The 16244-nt window shown below is 44.1% G+C and overlaps 1 protein-coding gene across 1 annotated transcript in view; it reads left to right on the top strand.

Annotated features, from left to right (window-relative positions):
• Positions 1–16244, top strand: part of LOC120299171 (prickle-like protein 2) — a 143239-nt gene that overhangs the window by 40555 nt on the left and 86440 nt on the right.

Genomic DNA, 16244 nt, shown 5'->3' on the forward strand with positions numbered 1-16244 from the left:
TGCTCTGCGTGGGCCACACTCGGGCAATTCTCCAGGGGGTCTGCTGGTGAGGAGGGGATCATGGGGGGAGGCGAGGCTGGGGCAACAGCTCCGAGTGCCGCCTCTGGCACGCGTGCCATAGGTTCGCCACCACTGGCTTAGAAGTTTTAATGAGCAATTTCTGAAAATGATTAGAAAGTGAGGTTTGTGAACCTTTGAAAGGTTAGTGTCCTTTGAAAGTCTGTGTTGCAGTTGTGAGTAAAATGACTAACCCAGTTGTCTCCCAGTGCAAACCTATGGAAAATACTGTCCTTGGGCCTCCTTATGGGGAACAGCTGTCCAGAGCACATGTGGATGATCTCCAGTCCTCTCCTTACCTGGAGAACTTACAAGGAACCACCTACTCACCAGGTCCTTGGTCACTCTGACTCTGCTTCAGTTCACTATACCTCTCCTGGATGCCTTGGTTTTCTAGAGGTTACAGAAAACATAGAAACTGATTTTGTGAATAGTCCTGAAGCCCTCAGTAATTGCGAATAGAAGTTGGGAGGCAGAGATTTTGCCTTTTCTATTGAGCTCTACCGATAAAAATTCTATTAATCAAAGAGCAAATATAAAATTGCACGCCTTTCCATACCTATGAAATTAATGGAGTCTCCCTTTCCATCTTTTCTCTGATATTTTTGTAATAGCATAGCTTTTTCTACCCGCTCCATGGCTGTTATTCTTTATATGGTAATGTATTTGACAGGTTGGCCAAGAATTGTGAGTTTTTCCAGACACATGCATTTTTCCTTTATGTATTCTATTGGCTTAATGCTATCTCTGTTGTATAACATAGCAGTAAATGTATGGTCAGGTCCCCCCCCCGGCTTTTTCTTGCTTTTTAAAAGAATGTACAAGTCATTGTAAATGTTATTAAGTGTAGCACACCTAGGGGATATCGTTTGGGAGGCCCTGATCCTGAGTTCCTGTGTTCAAAATAAGTTTTTTATGTCGCCTTTTACTTCATAAGTATATTTTGAACCCAGTTCTTTTCAGCCAAATCTAATTTTGTATTCCAGCTTTTCCCTATTAGAACATTGTATAGATTTAATTTCCTTAAATTCATGGGCTGTGGATTAGACAACAGGCATTCGCTGTGACACTTCATAAAACTCTCTGTCCTCAGAGGTCTCTGGCTGCCGCCATCTTGTTAATATTTCACAAAACAACCAAGACTATATTTTTCCACTGACCGTTTGCTCCTAATAGTTTTAAGTGAAGGTATGCATCTTGTATGTTTTAATTTTCTTTTTAACAATTACACATTTTTTGCTTTGTGTTTTCACTACAGGCCACCCAGATTAGTATAGGTCAGGGGGAGGCAACCTTGGCTCTTTTATGACTCGTGGACTTCAACTCCCAGAAATCCTGAGGCAGCCATGCCATAAAAGTCATAAAAGAGCCAAGGTAGTCCTCGACTTAACAACCATTCATTTAGTAACTACTCGTACAGTGACACTGAAAAAAGTGGCTTATGATTGTTTTTCACTGTTACGACTATTGCAGCATCCCCATGGTCACCTGATCAAAATTTGGATGCTAGGCAACTGGTTTATATTTTATGACAAGTTTCAGGGGTCATGTGATCACTTTTACGACCTCCTAACAAGCAAAGTCAAATGAGGAAGCCAGATTCACTTAACCGTGGTACTAATGTAACAACTGCAGCGATTTCCTTAACAGCTGTGGTAAAAGGGTTATAATATGGGGCAAAACTCACAACTGTCTCACTCGGCAACATACATTTTGGACTCAATTGTGTCCGTAAATCGAAGACCACCTGTATTTGGCATACCCAACCCTAATCTATTCAAGATTGCAGAAGGCTGTCATAATAAATAGGTAAATCAGCTGCCTGGATTCTGAGAACTGAAGTTCAGGCATCTGGAGGGTGTCTGGGCTGAAGTAATATATTTTTACCTCTTTTTTTCTTATATGTGCAGGAATCCATCTGCCCAGCAAGAGAGATTGAAGAGAGGGTATAATCTGATTAAGGGTATTCCAGACTCTTTGACTCAAAAGCTGGTCAGAGGTTAAGAGGTTCTCTTGTTGTTTCAGATGGGAAGTAAAGGGTTTGTAGAAGTAGCCTATTTTAAGTTAATGGAGCAAGGAGAAACATCTTACCTAAGTAGATGAGTTCAACTGGGTTAGTTCCAGTTTCTGCCCAGCCACTTAAATGTCTTCTGTTGTCTGCTACGTTTAGATGCACCCATTTAAACAGAGCTTAAAACCAAACATCCTTTGATTTGTTTAACCTTTATGTTTTGAACATGTGAAAGAAAGCCCATTTGACATAACTATTCCTTTAAAAATAGTAAAGGCACTAGAATTCATTTCATATGTTGCTTGCAAAAACCTAGTCTAACTTAGTATTGTTTTAAAATGTTGCACATACTAGCCATTGTAGCTATATAAAATCAGTCAACATAGTGCACAGAGATTAAAACAAACCATTAATTAGCCACTAAATCATACAGGAACGTAGCTCTCAAATATACCTGCATTTAGCCTGATTGGACTTAAGCTGCCATCTCCTGTGAATATTGTATTTTATAGTCTAATTTAAGGGTATTATTTTTTTAAACCAAAGGTTTAAAAGGTGTAGGTCCTGGTGTTTGAAGATGGGTTTAAAAGATAGGTCAGAGATTGTTGATGCATTGTTTGCCCTGGATGAGAAATGTCTCCCTGTCTGGTCAGAAATATCTTAGTGCTGGTATTAGAGATTATTATGTTTATTATCTTGGGATGCTTCATCCCTATTAGGGTTACTCCTGTTGCCTGGAATGGCTCAGCAATTGATGATTAACCTTGAGTTTGCAAGCTAGATACAGTTTCTGTGTCACATATTTAGTGTGACAGTACGTATGCAGAAAAAGAAAAAAATAAATTTTAAGCAATTTAGACTTCTGAGATATGTCTAAAATAGTGTTGCATGCAGGAAAAGAAGTGATCTTAAGCAGATAAATCTTTTTAATTCTTCACTGAGGCGTTTTGTAAAATACAGTACTTTTATCATCTGGCCTTTCCTTGCTTACATGAAGTCCCCTTTTCCATAAGAATGATGACCTAGTCATCATCATATAACTTCACTCATTCCTACATTATCAGAGTGCCACGAAAAAATACAAGCATCTACATGTTGACATTGGCTTTGTAGGAGACTGAACCACAATTTCTGCAAAGCGGAAAAAGATTTATATTATATGTATTCATTTATTGTTACCACCAATGGTACTGTGCCTACTCATCAGACTTTAGGAGGCTTACAGAATTAAAAATATAAAAGTATGACACATACAATAATTTCCCAAACAGAAGCATATCTTCCATTGCTGTCAACTACTAAGAATTTTCTACTATATTCCAAAGGTTATATGACTGTTTTACCCTATATGTGAATGCCCAAAAGCTGGGAGGCATTTTAACTATGGGAAACAGATTATTCCATATAGAGTAGGCTCTTGACCATCTTTCCCAGTGATCTAGAAAATAACTGCAACAATTCTACTAGAATCTGGATATAATTGTAACAGAATGGTGGAGAGTCCTGGATGATACAGATAGTCTTTGACTTATAACCACAATTGAGCCCAAAATTTCCACTACTAAGCGAGGCAGTTGTTAAGTGAATTTTGTTTCATTTTACGACCTTTCTTGCCATAATTGGTAAGTGAATCACTGCAGTAGTTATGTTAGTAACACCGTTGTTAGGTGAATGTGGCTTCCCCATTGATTTTGCTGGTCAGAAGGTTGCAAAAGGTGACCACATGATCTCGGGACATTGCAGCCATCATAAATACATGCCAATAAGTGTCAGTCTCCAAGGGGCTGCAACAGCAGTTGTAAGTGTGAAAAATGGTGATAAATCACTTTTTTCGGTGCTGTTGTAAGTTTGAGCAGTCACTAAATGAATGCTTCTAAGTCGAGGACTGCCTGTCCTCTGGAGAGCCTTTCACAAAATGTCAGACACTCTTGACCGACAGTTTTTTTCCCAGTCTGTTTACCCCTGGAGCTCCCTCCTTTTCTTCTTCTAAAATTCTCTTTCTCCAGTACAGGAGATGGATAATCCACGGATGGGTTTTCTCTGTCTGCCTGCTCTTGAGACCAAGTAGCCAAAGCTTGACACGCCCCCACTTCCTGTGGAGTCCATTCTTAACTTGGTCTCTGCTCGAGAAGACTCGTTTTGGCGTGGCTCTCAGCTTATCAGGTTAGACAAGAAATCCATTGATTGATTATCCCTTGATAATTGGCTTCCCCTTCCAAAAAAATTGCCACCTATAGGAATTTAACCACAAAATTTTCTGGGGATCAGTCCTGATCTCAAACCTAAAATTAAAAAGGGGATTGGTGGGGAGGGAAACTTCCCCACAGATATCAGCCAGCCCCAGGGCTCTGGGGGGTGGAAAGGGGGGGAAGAAGGCATCAGCAGAGACTACTTGCTGAACCTTTCCCCCAACCACTAAGTTTTCCTTGGGATCATCCCTGATCCTATATTAAAATTGAAAAAGGGGGTGTGGGGGGGGAAACTCCCCACGGATCCCAGCCAGCCCCAGGGCTCTGGAGGTGGAAAAGGGGGGGGGGAAGGCATCAGCAGAGACCACTTGCTGAGCTTTTCTCCCCAACCTTCCAAGGGATTTTTTCCTCAAATTGGGGGAAAAAATAACAATCTCCAGGTCCGGATTCAAACTTGAATTCGGATCATCGGAGATTCCCTAGCAGCCCAGGGCAACCGCGGGCGCCATTTTAGTTGCCGTTTTCAGGCAACAAAGGCAATCCCTGACTGGGATTCCCTTAAAACGTCACCAGCGCGCCAAATTTAAATCCCCGGGCACAAGCAGCTTCTGGGAGGCTGCGGAGCTTATTTTCAGAGGGAAACGAGCCGCGGCCACCCTCCTTTTTAAAAAGCCGAAGCACAGGAAGGGAGTAAGCCCCAACCAAGAAACGGAGGCTAGAGAACCCTCCTGGGATCCGCCAAGCCCGTTTTCAGGGAGAAACGAGCTGCGGCTGCCATCTCTTGCCAGAGAAAGGCAAACCGAGCTTAAGGAAGCTCCACATCATATCTGGAATCACTGATAGAGGCGGAATAGGAACGCACAGCCAGCGCTCCACCCCTGATACACACATATAATAATAGGACAAAATATAATAATAATAAAAATAAATACATAAATTTTAATAATAATAAAAATAATAATAATTAAAAAAAATTCTTTTTAAAGCTAAAAATTAAGCGACTGCAGGGCCAACAGGCCTAAAGGCAGAACACACAATATTATCATCATCACCATTGTTGTTGTTGTTATTATTATTATTATTTTATTATTGTTGTTGTTCCTGTTATTAGTATAATAGTAATAGTATTAATAAGAATAAATTCCGCTCTAGGTGACCGCCATTTGATACCTGTTGTGTATTAAGTCAGGCCTACAGACCCTTTTGAGGTCGCCACTGATATTTTTTGCCTCCCTTTTCCTTTTTCTACTGGTGCACGTTGCCTGGTCACCTAAGGCCTCCGGGCGGAACCCAAAGAGTGGTTCAAAAGGTGCCTTCGGTACCTCCCTCAGCTACCGTGACCTTAGCCCAGAGAGAATATTTTTGTTGTGGTCGGGTGATCAGGGGAACAGTCCTGGTACTTGTTCCAATTTCGCTCCCGCCAATACTTGCCTGCCTGAGCGTCTTCTCAGTTTTTCTGGGACTGCTCAAGCGGAATGGAGGGACCCTCGTTGCCTCAATCCATGAGCACGACCCCTCCATCTCCCAATTACGGCTGCAACACACCTTCTGACCAGAAGGCGGCAGGCAAGTGCAAAGCGAAGACAAAACACTCGCTCAAGAGGCCCTCCAAGTTGGCGGAAAAGCAAGCCAGCCGTAGGCACCAGGCCCTGGAGAAGGAGTTCTCCAGAGCGCAGAGGCAGGCCCAATTGGAATTGGTTCAAATAGCGGCCACCGAGATGGAATTACCATTGGGTCCATCCACATCAACCCAGAGCGCGTGGTCCATTCCAGGAACACCGCAACCACTGGATCCGCCATCTACATCAGCCCAACAAACAACCACGGCGGCAGGCACAACCACTGAGTCCAACTCTCCACCTGCGGTCACCACACCCAAAGGTAATGACATAGGGGACATCTGGGCAGATGGACGGCTAGAGGCCCTATTAACCAAAGTGGTGGACCGAGCCCTAGCACAGCGCTCCGCCCACCACGACCAGGGGCCCTCCATCTCAGCCATGCCACACTCGGAACTCCCCTCAGAGTCCTCAGGCATTCAGGAACCCGTCTCCCCGGCCCAGTCCTCCATGAGTGGTTATTCTTCACCACAAGAGGAGGATCAACCTGGGATCTCTATGTCAGAGGATGAGGAACTTCCCCCTGAGCCCCCCTCAGGGGGATTATTTAATCCCAACCGCTTCCTCACGATACTACGCAAGGCCACAGCCATTGCTGACATGGGGATGGATCAGTTTTCTCAGCCGCAAGCGACACCGGCCACCACATCCAGACCCATATTCGTAGAAAAGGTGACAACGCAACACCATATACCTTGCCCCGCCATTTTCCTGAAAGGGATCAAGAAGCCATGGGACTCTCCCGCTTCCTTCCCATCAGTGAGTGGTACGGACAAAAAATTATACAGCACTGCCACAGACCTCAATGAGGCCTTAGAAATTCCTAAAGTAGATGAAGCCTGGACCCCCTTGGTCTCCCAGACAGCCATGGCTGGGGACCTAGTGGAGGCCCTTAAGGCAGATGACAAAAAGTGGGAACAAGCCTTTCGCAAAACCCACCAGACAGCGGCATGGGCCATCAAAGCAGCCACCTCGGCCTCCTTTTTTGTCCGGGCCACCCTCATCTGGTTGCAACAACTACAAACCATAGTTCCTATGGAGGACATACGAACACACCAGGACCTGGCTAAGATGGTAGCAGCCACGGAATACGCTGCAGACGCAACGTTCCAATCGGCCATTTTTTCATCCAGATCCATAGCATCCAACATAATTGCCAGGAGAATGCTATGGCTAAAACACTGGCAAGCTGACACCAAGGCTAAGTGGCGGCTAGCGACCGCCCCTTACTCAAGCAACGGTCTGTTTGGGGAGGCCTTGGACCCCTATCTTGTAGAGAACAAAGACAAGCGGAAGGTCATGGCACACTTGAACAAAAGGTCAGACAAACGTACCACACCTTACTTTCGTAGGCAGTCCTTTCGCCAACCGACAACCACGCCTATCAGTCAGGCACCCAAGCCATTCACCCCCAGGCAGAACAAACCGTACGGCCGCCCCTACGACAGACCGGGGTTCCAGCCCAGACAACAAAACCAGTCGAGACGACCCTTTCGTGGAACGGGTCGTCCGTACCGGAAGACAAAATGACTCCTACATAGACCTACCCATTGGAGGAAGACTAGCTCACTTCTTCCACCAGTGGGAGCAGACCTCCACGGACAACTGGGTACTACAAACCATCCAGTCCGGGCTGTCCCTGGAGTTCCTGGTCACACCCCCAGACCGACTCATCAACTGCTCGGTCTCCAGGAACCCCACCAAACGCAAACTCATGCAGGAGGCCATCCAACACCTGTTGGACATTCAAGCAATAGAACCGGTCCCAGCGGAATACAGAGGCAGAGGATTTTACTCCATCCTCTTCGTGGTTCCAAAGACTTCAGGAGGATGGAGGGCAATCCTGGACCTAAAAAACCTCAACCGCTACATCACATACAAAAAATTCAAGATGCAATCCCTTCAGTCCATCCTGGGAAGCATCAGAGAAGGAGACTTCCTGGCATCGATAGACCTCACGGAAGCCTACCTTCACATCCCCATCCACCCAAACCACCGCCGGTTCCTACGTTTCTGTTACGGGGGAAAACACTTCCAATACAGAGCTCTCCCCTTCGGTCTATCTTCGGCACCCAGGGTATTTACCAAGATACTAGCAGCGGTAGCCGCCAAACTGAGAAAAATCCCAATACGCGTCCAATGTTACCTAGACGACATACTAATCCAAGCAACATCCCTACAGACAGCTCAGGCGGACGTAAGGACCGTCATTCGCGTCCTCCAATTACACGGATTCTCAGTAAACTTTCAGAAGAGCCAGACAGTTCCCTCGTCCAGGCTGCTGCATCTGGGGGCCATGATAGACACAACCAACTGTATGGTCTATCTCTCCCAAGACCGGGTGGCCGGCATCAGGGAACTGGCTCGCTGGGTTCACAGGCAACGTTCAGTTCCGATACTAACACTTTCCCAATTATTGGGCAAGATGGTATCGGCCATAGCCATTGTACCCTGGGCCAGGCTCCACCTACGGGAACTACAGTGGTTTCTGCTCCCTTACCAACGGCAGAACACCAGCGCATCCAACCACCTAGTCAGGGTCACGGCACAAATCCGCAGGGCGCTACGCTGGTGGTGCTCTCGGGCCGTGACCAAGGGGTCACCCTTCAAGGAACCAGTCAGAGTTACCATCACTACAGACGCCAGTCTGTATGGTTGGGGAGCCCATCTGGACTCCCAGTTTGTACAGGGACGTTGGTCCGCCATGGATCTGAGAAACAACATCAACTGGCTAGAACTCAGGGCTATCCACCTAGCCTTGCAACAATTCAAAGACAGAATCAGAGGCCACCACGTTCTAGTCCTAACAGACAACGTAGCAGCCAAGGCGCACATCAATCGGCAGGGGGGGACCAGATCAAAAACCCTGATGACAGAGTCACGACTCCTATTCAGCTGGGTAGAGCCCAATCTGAAGTCACTAAAAGCGGAACACATATCGGGGGTCAACAACCAGCAAGCGGACTTCCTAAGCCGCACCACAGTGGACCCTTCGGAGTGGGGGCTACACCCGAACTTGTTCCTAGACATCTCCCGCAAGTTCGGGTACCCGATCCTCGATCTGTTCGCATCATCAGACAATGCCCAGCTCCCCAGATTTTACTCTCGTTACTTCAACCCGCGAGCAGAGGGGACGGACGCTCTGAGAACTCAGTGGCCTCAGGGTCTGCTTTATGCCTTTCCCCCACTACCACTCATACCGGCGGTCATCCGAAAGCTGATTCAGGAGCGGGCAGAAGTGATCCTAGTAGCACCATATTGGCCACAGAGACCGTGGTTCGCCGACCTGATGAACCTGTCTCAGTCGCCCCCATGGAACATTCCCCCTCATCAAGTGTCCCTACACCAGGGAACCATCAGTCACCCGGAACCCCAATGGTTACAACTGACCGCCTGGCACTTGAGCGCCAGATAATGGCACAGGAACTATTCTCTCCCGGGGCCATTACCATAATTCAAGCTTCACGCCGTCCGGCAACAAACCGCATTTATGACTCCACTTGGAAAAAATTTTGCCTTTGGTGGAGGGAACGGCAGTTTGACTTACACAAACTCTACATCCCTCAGATAGTAGATTACCTCTTGCAGGGACTAGACAGAGGCCTCGCCCCCGCGACCATCCGCAGGCAAGTGGCAGCCTTGTCCACCCTCCTCACCTGCACGGATTCGGTTCCCTTAGCTCACCACCCCAGGATCCGCGCCTTTATCAAGGGCGCCTATAACACCAGACCTCCAGTAATTCACAGGTACCCGTCCTGGGAACTACTGCGAGTCCTTCACGCACTCACTCGGTCACCATTTGAACCATTGGCGACCGTTTCCTTGCGACACCTGTCGCTAAAGGTGGCGTTCCTGATTGCCATCACATCGGCCAGACGAATTTCGGAACTGGCCGCACTGTCAGTCAGAAACGACCTATGCATTTTCCACAAGGACAGGGTGGTCCTTAGGTTAGATCCTGCCTTCATACCGAAGGTGAATTCACTCTTTCACAGGACACAGGAAGTAATTCTCCCAAACTTCTGTCCAAATCCAACACATGACCGGGAGCGGCAGTGGCATACATTGGACGTCCGCAGAGCCTTGCGGCGTTATATAAAGCGTACAGAACCCTTCCGCAAATCGGAGGCCCTATTTGTGTCCTTCCAAGCGGGCACGTTGGGGCGGAAAGTTTCCGCGGGCACCATTGGAAGGTGGATCCGAAGCTGTATCGCAGAAGCTTACAATGTATCATCCCTGCCGCCCCCAAGTCATCTCACGGCCCATTCCACCCGAAGCGCTGCAACTTCGGCGGCATGGGCTACCCAGGCGTCAATCGAGGAAGTTTGCAGGGCCGCGACATGGTCCTCGCCTTCCCCGTTTATACGACACTACAAGATAGACCGCTTTGCATCGGCGGACGCCTCCTTTGGTAGGAGGGTCCTCCAGCAAGTTGTCTCAGAGATCAATCTACCGGCCTTATCTGTTTCCCACCCCTTGGGACAGTGAGGCTTTGGTACGTCCCATCCGTGGATTATCCATCTCCTGTACTGGAGAAGGGGCGTTGGTCTTACCTGAACGCCTTTTCTCAGTACGGAGATGGATAATCCACACCCACCCCAAGGCCAGCAGGCCGCTAGTAGGGAGCTGAGAGCCAATACCTCGTCAATCATCAGCCAATTCGCCCTCGTTAAGAATGGACTCCACAGGAAGTGGGGGCGTGTCAAGCTTTGGCTACTTGGTCTCAAGAGCAGGCAGACAGAGAAAACCCATCCATGGATTATCCATCTCCGTACTGAGAAAAGGCGTTCAGGTAAGACCAACGCCCCTTCTCACTTCTTATTCCTCCTTCCTTTTTATCAGTTGGGAGCAGTAACATACTTGTCTTTGTGGGTCCTCAGAATTAAAGAACAAAAACAGGAATCAGTTTCAGCATCTTCATTTCTCCAGAGTACCTCCAAAAAGACAGTATAGGATACTTTTTTACTTTAATGACATGTGTAGTGATGAAGTTGCAGCCTCTCAGCTGCAAAGCCCTGAATTTTTGCTTGGTTTTCAGTCATTATGGTTTCACTATTATGGATAGCTGTGCTGAAGTAGTTTTTGCATAGCAACTGTAATATAAAAAGGGACATAGAGACCCTTATTAGCTATAATAAGGTAGGTACATTCTCCAAATTTGCAGTGGCTTTTTCCACAGAAAAGTGTGTTGTTTTTCTTTTCCCCTTTTGTCTCCTGATACTGCAGTTTATTTTTTTGACTTCCCTACGCCTTAAATATTTTTGCTATTCACTGATATTTTTTGTGGAGATCTGTATGATTAATAACCCTGGAACTGAGACTTGGTAAAATATCACCAGGCTTTGTAAGAACATCCATATTATTTTTTTTCAAATACGTAAACACCGATTGTCTCATCACCGGTATTAGCTGGCAGGCAATTTGAGTAGGCTGCTTTAGAGTTGTTGGTGGACTGAGGATTGATAGAGATGCATAAAGGCTATTAAATTGCATGACATATTGATTTGTTCAACATTATATCATCAGCAGAGATGGGAATTATGGTTGACCTCTTGCTCTAGAAAAAAGTATGAAGCCTTCCCTACAGTAGCTGATTAATTAAAGAATTCATATGAAATTGCGATCTGATTGGTTTAACTTTAGAGAGTAACCAGCAATGGCCAGCCGAGATTCTGTCACTGACTAGATAGAATCCAGACACTCTACTTATATTTGCATCTGTATATATTTAAATCTGATGAAAAGCAGGAAATGGGAAATTGGCAACTTTTTTTCCTTTGGCTTAGCAATGTCTTGAGGCATAGTACATGTTTGTGCTCTGTAGGCTGTGGAGTTTTAAATTTATATGCAGTCACTTTTATTTATTTTATTTATTTACATATCAAACTTTTCAACCGCCTTCCTCCCCCCCCCTTTTAGTTTTTTTTTTTTTACTAACTGTAAGGAAATGGAGGAAGAAATGTTTATACATTCGTAGAGCATTGCAGTAGAAAGAATATGTTTTACTTTGGAGTGGGAATGGTTTGTGAAACAGTTTTGGGTGTTACATTTAATGTTAATTAATTACAATAATTCTATGCCACATCCCTACAGAGATAATTTTGTTAGGGCTCATCCCAATGGTAGCCAAAGCCGAGCAAGCAGAGTATACAGTTAGGGTTAGGGTTGAGACAAAATGGAGACACCATTTCTCTTAGTTTAATTTGTGTAAAACAAAATGGATAAATATCAGCAGGTAAATAATAGCAGTAATAAAGGAAGGAAAGAGGTAAAACATAGATAACATCCTTAAAAATACTGAGAGTTTCATACATAAATTCATAAATGTTCTCAGGGAGAAATACAGAAATTGTAAACATCAATATTCAATAGCTTCTAGCAAAAATACATTTGCATGTATACATAGTCTATTAAGGTGGTTAAAAATAGAAACTGAATAAAAACAATACTTAATTGAAGGGCTTGTTCAAATTCTTTGCTATGCTGCTAATTTTTTTTCACACTTTTAGATAGCATTGGTTCAAAGAAACATGTAATTTTGTTTTCCAATATTTATAATACTAACCAACTAAAAACTAACAAGAATAGAAACTGACAGAAAAAATTAATTGCTTATATTGCAACAGTTTACAGAACTTGGAAAATATTTCAATGAACACAGGAGATCACCCATAGACCTAGTTTTTGTTTCATTCCTGGATGGGGAGGCCCTCGTTACAGTAACTCATGCCTTGGACATCTTCCATTTAGATTACTTTAATGGGGCCGTACCTGACGAACATTCAGAAGATACAATCGGCACAGAATGTGGCAACCTGGGAAGTGATGGGTAATTCCCAGTATACCTGGGTGACTCAGTTGCTTTGGGAACTGTACTGGTTGCTGATTAGATCTTCAATGTGATATCCGATGTACTAGTTGTTAACATTTAAGGCCTTTATGGCTTCAGACCTGATTGTCTAAGAGCTCACTTCTCCCTGTCTTCCCATCTGATCCCCTTGAATAGTAGCAACTTCCTCCAGGATGCATCCTTAAGAGATTGCCATCTGATGGCACCTTAGATACAAGCTTTTCATGGTTGGTCCCACCCTCCCTTCTTGCAGAGATTTGGTGAGCACTATCTCTTCTAGTTTTAAGAAAGCTGTTGAGATCTATCTTATCTAGCACAGGAGGATGGCATGCAATGATTGAAAAGGAGGTTTCTGAGCACAGACTTTTCTACACGTAGTCTTTGACTTACAACCAGTCATTTAGTGACCATTTGACGTTCCAATGGATCTACTTAATAGTTACAATTCAGATTCAAAGTTCTGAGAGACAGATAGTTGTGCCCCCAATCATGTGATCATATTTTGGGCACTTGGGCAACCAGGCCATGTTTACAGCTGATGGCAATGTCCTACAGTCATGAAGTGCTTGACGACCATCACAAGTTATGACCATGGTGGGTAGGCTGCATTCTGGTTAGGACTGCCTATATTAACTTGCTTTTACATTTGGTATTTTATGCCTTTGAAGTGTTTCTCCCCTCTTTTTAAACTTTCTTTGGCATACAAAGAATCAAAATTAAAAAACTGTAAATGTCATGACCCATTTTTCCTGATTTGTTGAAAAAACAACATTGTGGACCACACTTAATAACGTAAGTAACTTTGCCACAGAGATAAGTTCTAACTAATGTGAATATAATCTCTCCAATATAACCTAGAAAGATTTTGATTAATGTATTATTATTTTAAAGGGATTTAGGAACATCTGCAGATTATTTTATGATCAACTTTTCGTGACTTGCCCGAACATATTAATCAAGTTCAAATACTCCAAATGTTCCATTTTTTTAAAAAAAAGTAGGATATGGAGTATATTTTTATACTGAAGCAATTTAATTAATTTCAAGAATGTTAGAACCAGCCTAATCTTGGGCAGAATAAAACAACTGCCTCAGTTTTCCCAGTGTTGTGTGTCATGAAAAACTGCTGATTATAAAATTCTACTTTCAAGGTGGGAGATAGTTCTGGGGTTTTTTGCCTCAGCTGTAAAAAAAAAAATTCTTGTTTTGCCTTTAATACTGTTCACATTGAAACAGAGGAGAGGGAATTGTAATCTACTTTGGCTCAAGCTGCAAAATACTGTGGCTGGCCCTGAAAATGGGGGCTGATAACAATTTCATATCTAAGACACAGAAATTGGATTGCCATTATTGTTTTTCATTGTATACCTATTGGATTGGTAAATTGTTCAATCAAAAAAAATATGGCATATGAGTCTAAGGCAGGGGTAGGCAACCTTGGCTCTTTTATGACTCGTGGACTTCAACTCCCAGAATTCTTGAGCCAGCATGGCTGGCTGAGGAATTCTGGGAGTCGAAGTCCACAAGTCATAAAAGAGCCAAGGTTGCCTACCCCTGGTCTAAGGGATCTTCCCTTTAATATCAACACATTGAGCTATAATGTGGTGTTGGCTTTAGGAGGGCAGACCTTACCTCTTTTTGCACAGGAATGCCATTCAGATATTAGTGGATCACTATATCCCAGTGGTTCTCAACCTTTTTAATGCCGCGACCCCCAACCGGTCGTACGTCAAGGACTACTCAACCAGTCGTAAGTCGAGGACTACTCAACTGGTGCAACACCGTTTGCAGAATGGGACTTTTGGCGGGCTCAGCAGGGCAGAGACAGCCTGGACAATTCCTATTGGCTTTTGAAAGCCAATAGAATTAGACTCTATTCAAGAGAGTCTATTCTATTGGCTTTCAAAAGCCAATAGAATAAAAGGGAGTAGCACAGCTAAGGAAAAGGGGAAAAAATGGCGGACTGTGTTGTTTGGCGACCCCCGTGAAATGATCGTTCAACCCCAAATGGGGTCCCGACCCACAGGTTGAGAACCACTGCTATATCCCAAAGGTGCTTATTCCAAAAGGCAAACTAGACTTTCTTGGTTTTTTTTTTTATAACAGCATAGCTGTTATAGATCCAAGGTTAGAGGACACCTGGTTAGATAAGGCTATCTTGAAGGAGACAAATATTGTAGACTATGGCTAGCAGGGTTTAGAATAGATTACAATAGATTAGGAGATTTGTTTTGACTGGCACCCTTACGTGTTCAGTTTTTTTTCTATCCTAGGTCAATGCACATCACAGTTTCAAAACTAGGCTCCCCTATACTTCTTGGGAGTCAGATCAGATATCTCCTTTCCGCAGGAGCTGTTATTGTCAATGAAGTGGTCTTCTGAGAAGGGAATAAGGAAAGTCAGTCCAAAGGAAATGAATTATGGAGAGAACTCCTTGTTAGACAAGGCTGTCTTGTCTACCTTCACTTGGGATCAAATTTAGGAATCTCATATGTAGGCGATAACTATTGAGCTTTAGCTTTGTTCTCTGTAAAGCAGCCTTTTGATAATCTTATAGAGAGGTAGCAGTTGCTAGTGGGCAACTTTCATCACTGCTTTTATTTAGCACAACCCCGTCTATGGTATTCTGTCATTGTTAAGGAATTTGCCGCTCTTAAGTTTCTGTTTATGTTGAGATTTTGCATACTGTATATGACAGCCTTTCTGCTTGCTAAGCTGGATGTGCTGATGTTCTGGCACTCTTTGCATATTTATGGGTGCTGTCAAAGGAGGGAAAATGAAGAGGTGTATCCCAGATCGTCTATCAAATGCATTTGATCCTTAAATCCTTACAGCCAGTTCTGTATGGGTGGTCTGGAGCTTGCTGTATTTTTTTTTCCTCCTCTCCAAATGAAAGAATTATGCTTGGGTTTAGAAAACTGCTTTGGGGCTCTGGCATTTTGTCAAGGGCAGGTTGTTGTTTACATGTAGACACTGCATTTCACTTATCCCATGCAGGCTTATTGCTGACAGCTGCTTTATCCAAGGCAACTTCCATCCTCTCTCCAATAACCATTTCCCATGGATATAGATATCACCATGACCACAGCAGATATATTACCTCAGGTTAATGTTAGTACAAATTAGTATTCCTCAGTTGCTGTTTTAATTTCCATTTTCTTTTGAAACTGGCACACAAAAATATATTAAATGCCCTCTGCCTACTGTATATCCATAGAGTAGTCAAAACCTGGCTCTTATGGAGGGTTTTTGGGGACAAAAATGAAATGATTCTATGCCAAGAATATTGGTGCTATTGACTGACAGCTCTGAGTTGGGTTGGGTTTTTATATTGTTTAATCTTACTTACCAGAATAGGAATTGTGAGCCATTACACTGACTCATAAAGGAAGGGGAAGGAAGGAGAACAAATTCTGCAAAAACATACATCTGTTATGTATGAAACCAAACAGTGTGTGTGTGTGTGTGTGTGTGTGTGTGAGAGAGAGAGAGAGAGAGAGAGAGAGAGAGAGAGAGAG

Source organism: Crotalus tigris, unplaced genomic scaffold, assembly GCF_016545835.1.
Source record: "Crotalus tigris isolate CLP2741 ecotype Arizona unplaced genomic scaffold, ASM1654583v1 scf7180000024281.4978605, whole genome shotgun sequence".
Classification (NCBI taxonomy): Eukaryota; Metazoa; Chordata; class Lepidosauria; order Squamata; family Viperidae; genus Crotalus; species Crotalus tigris.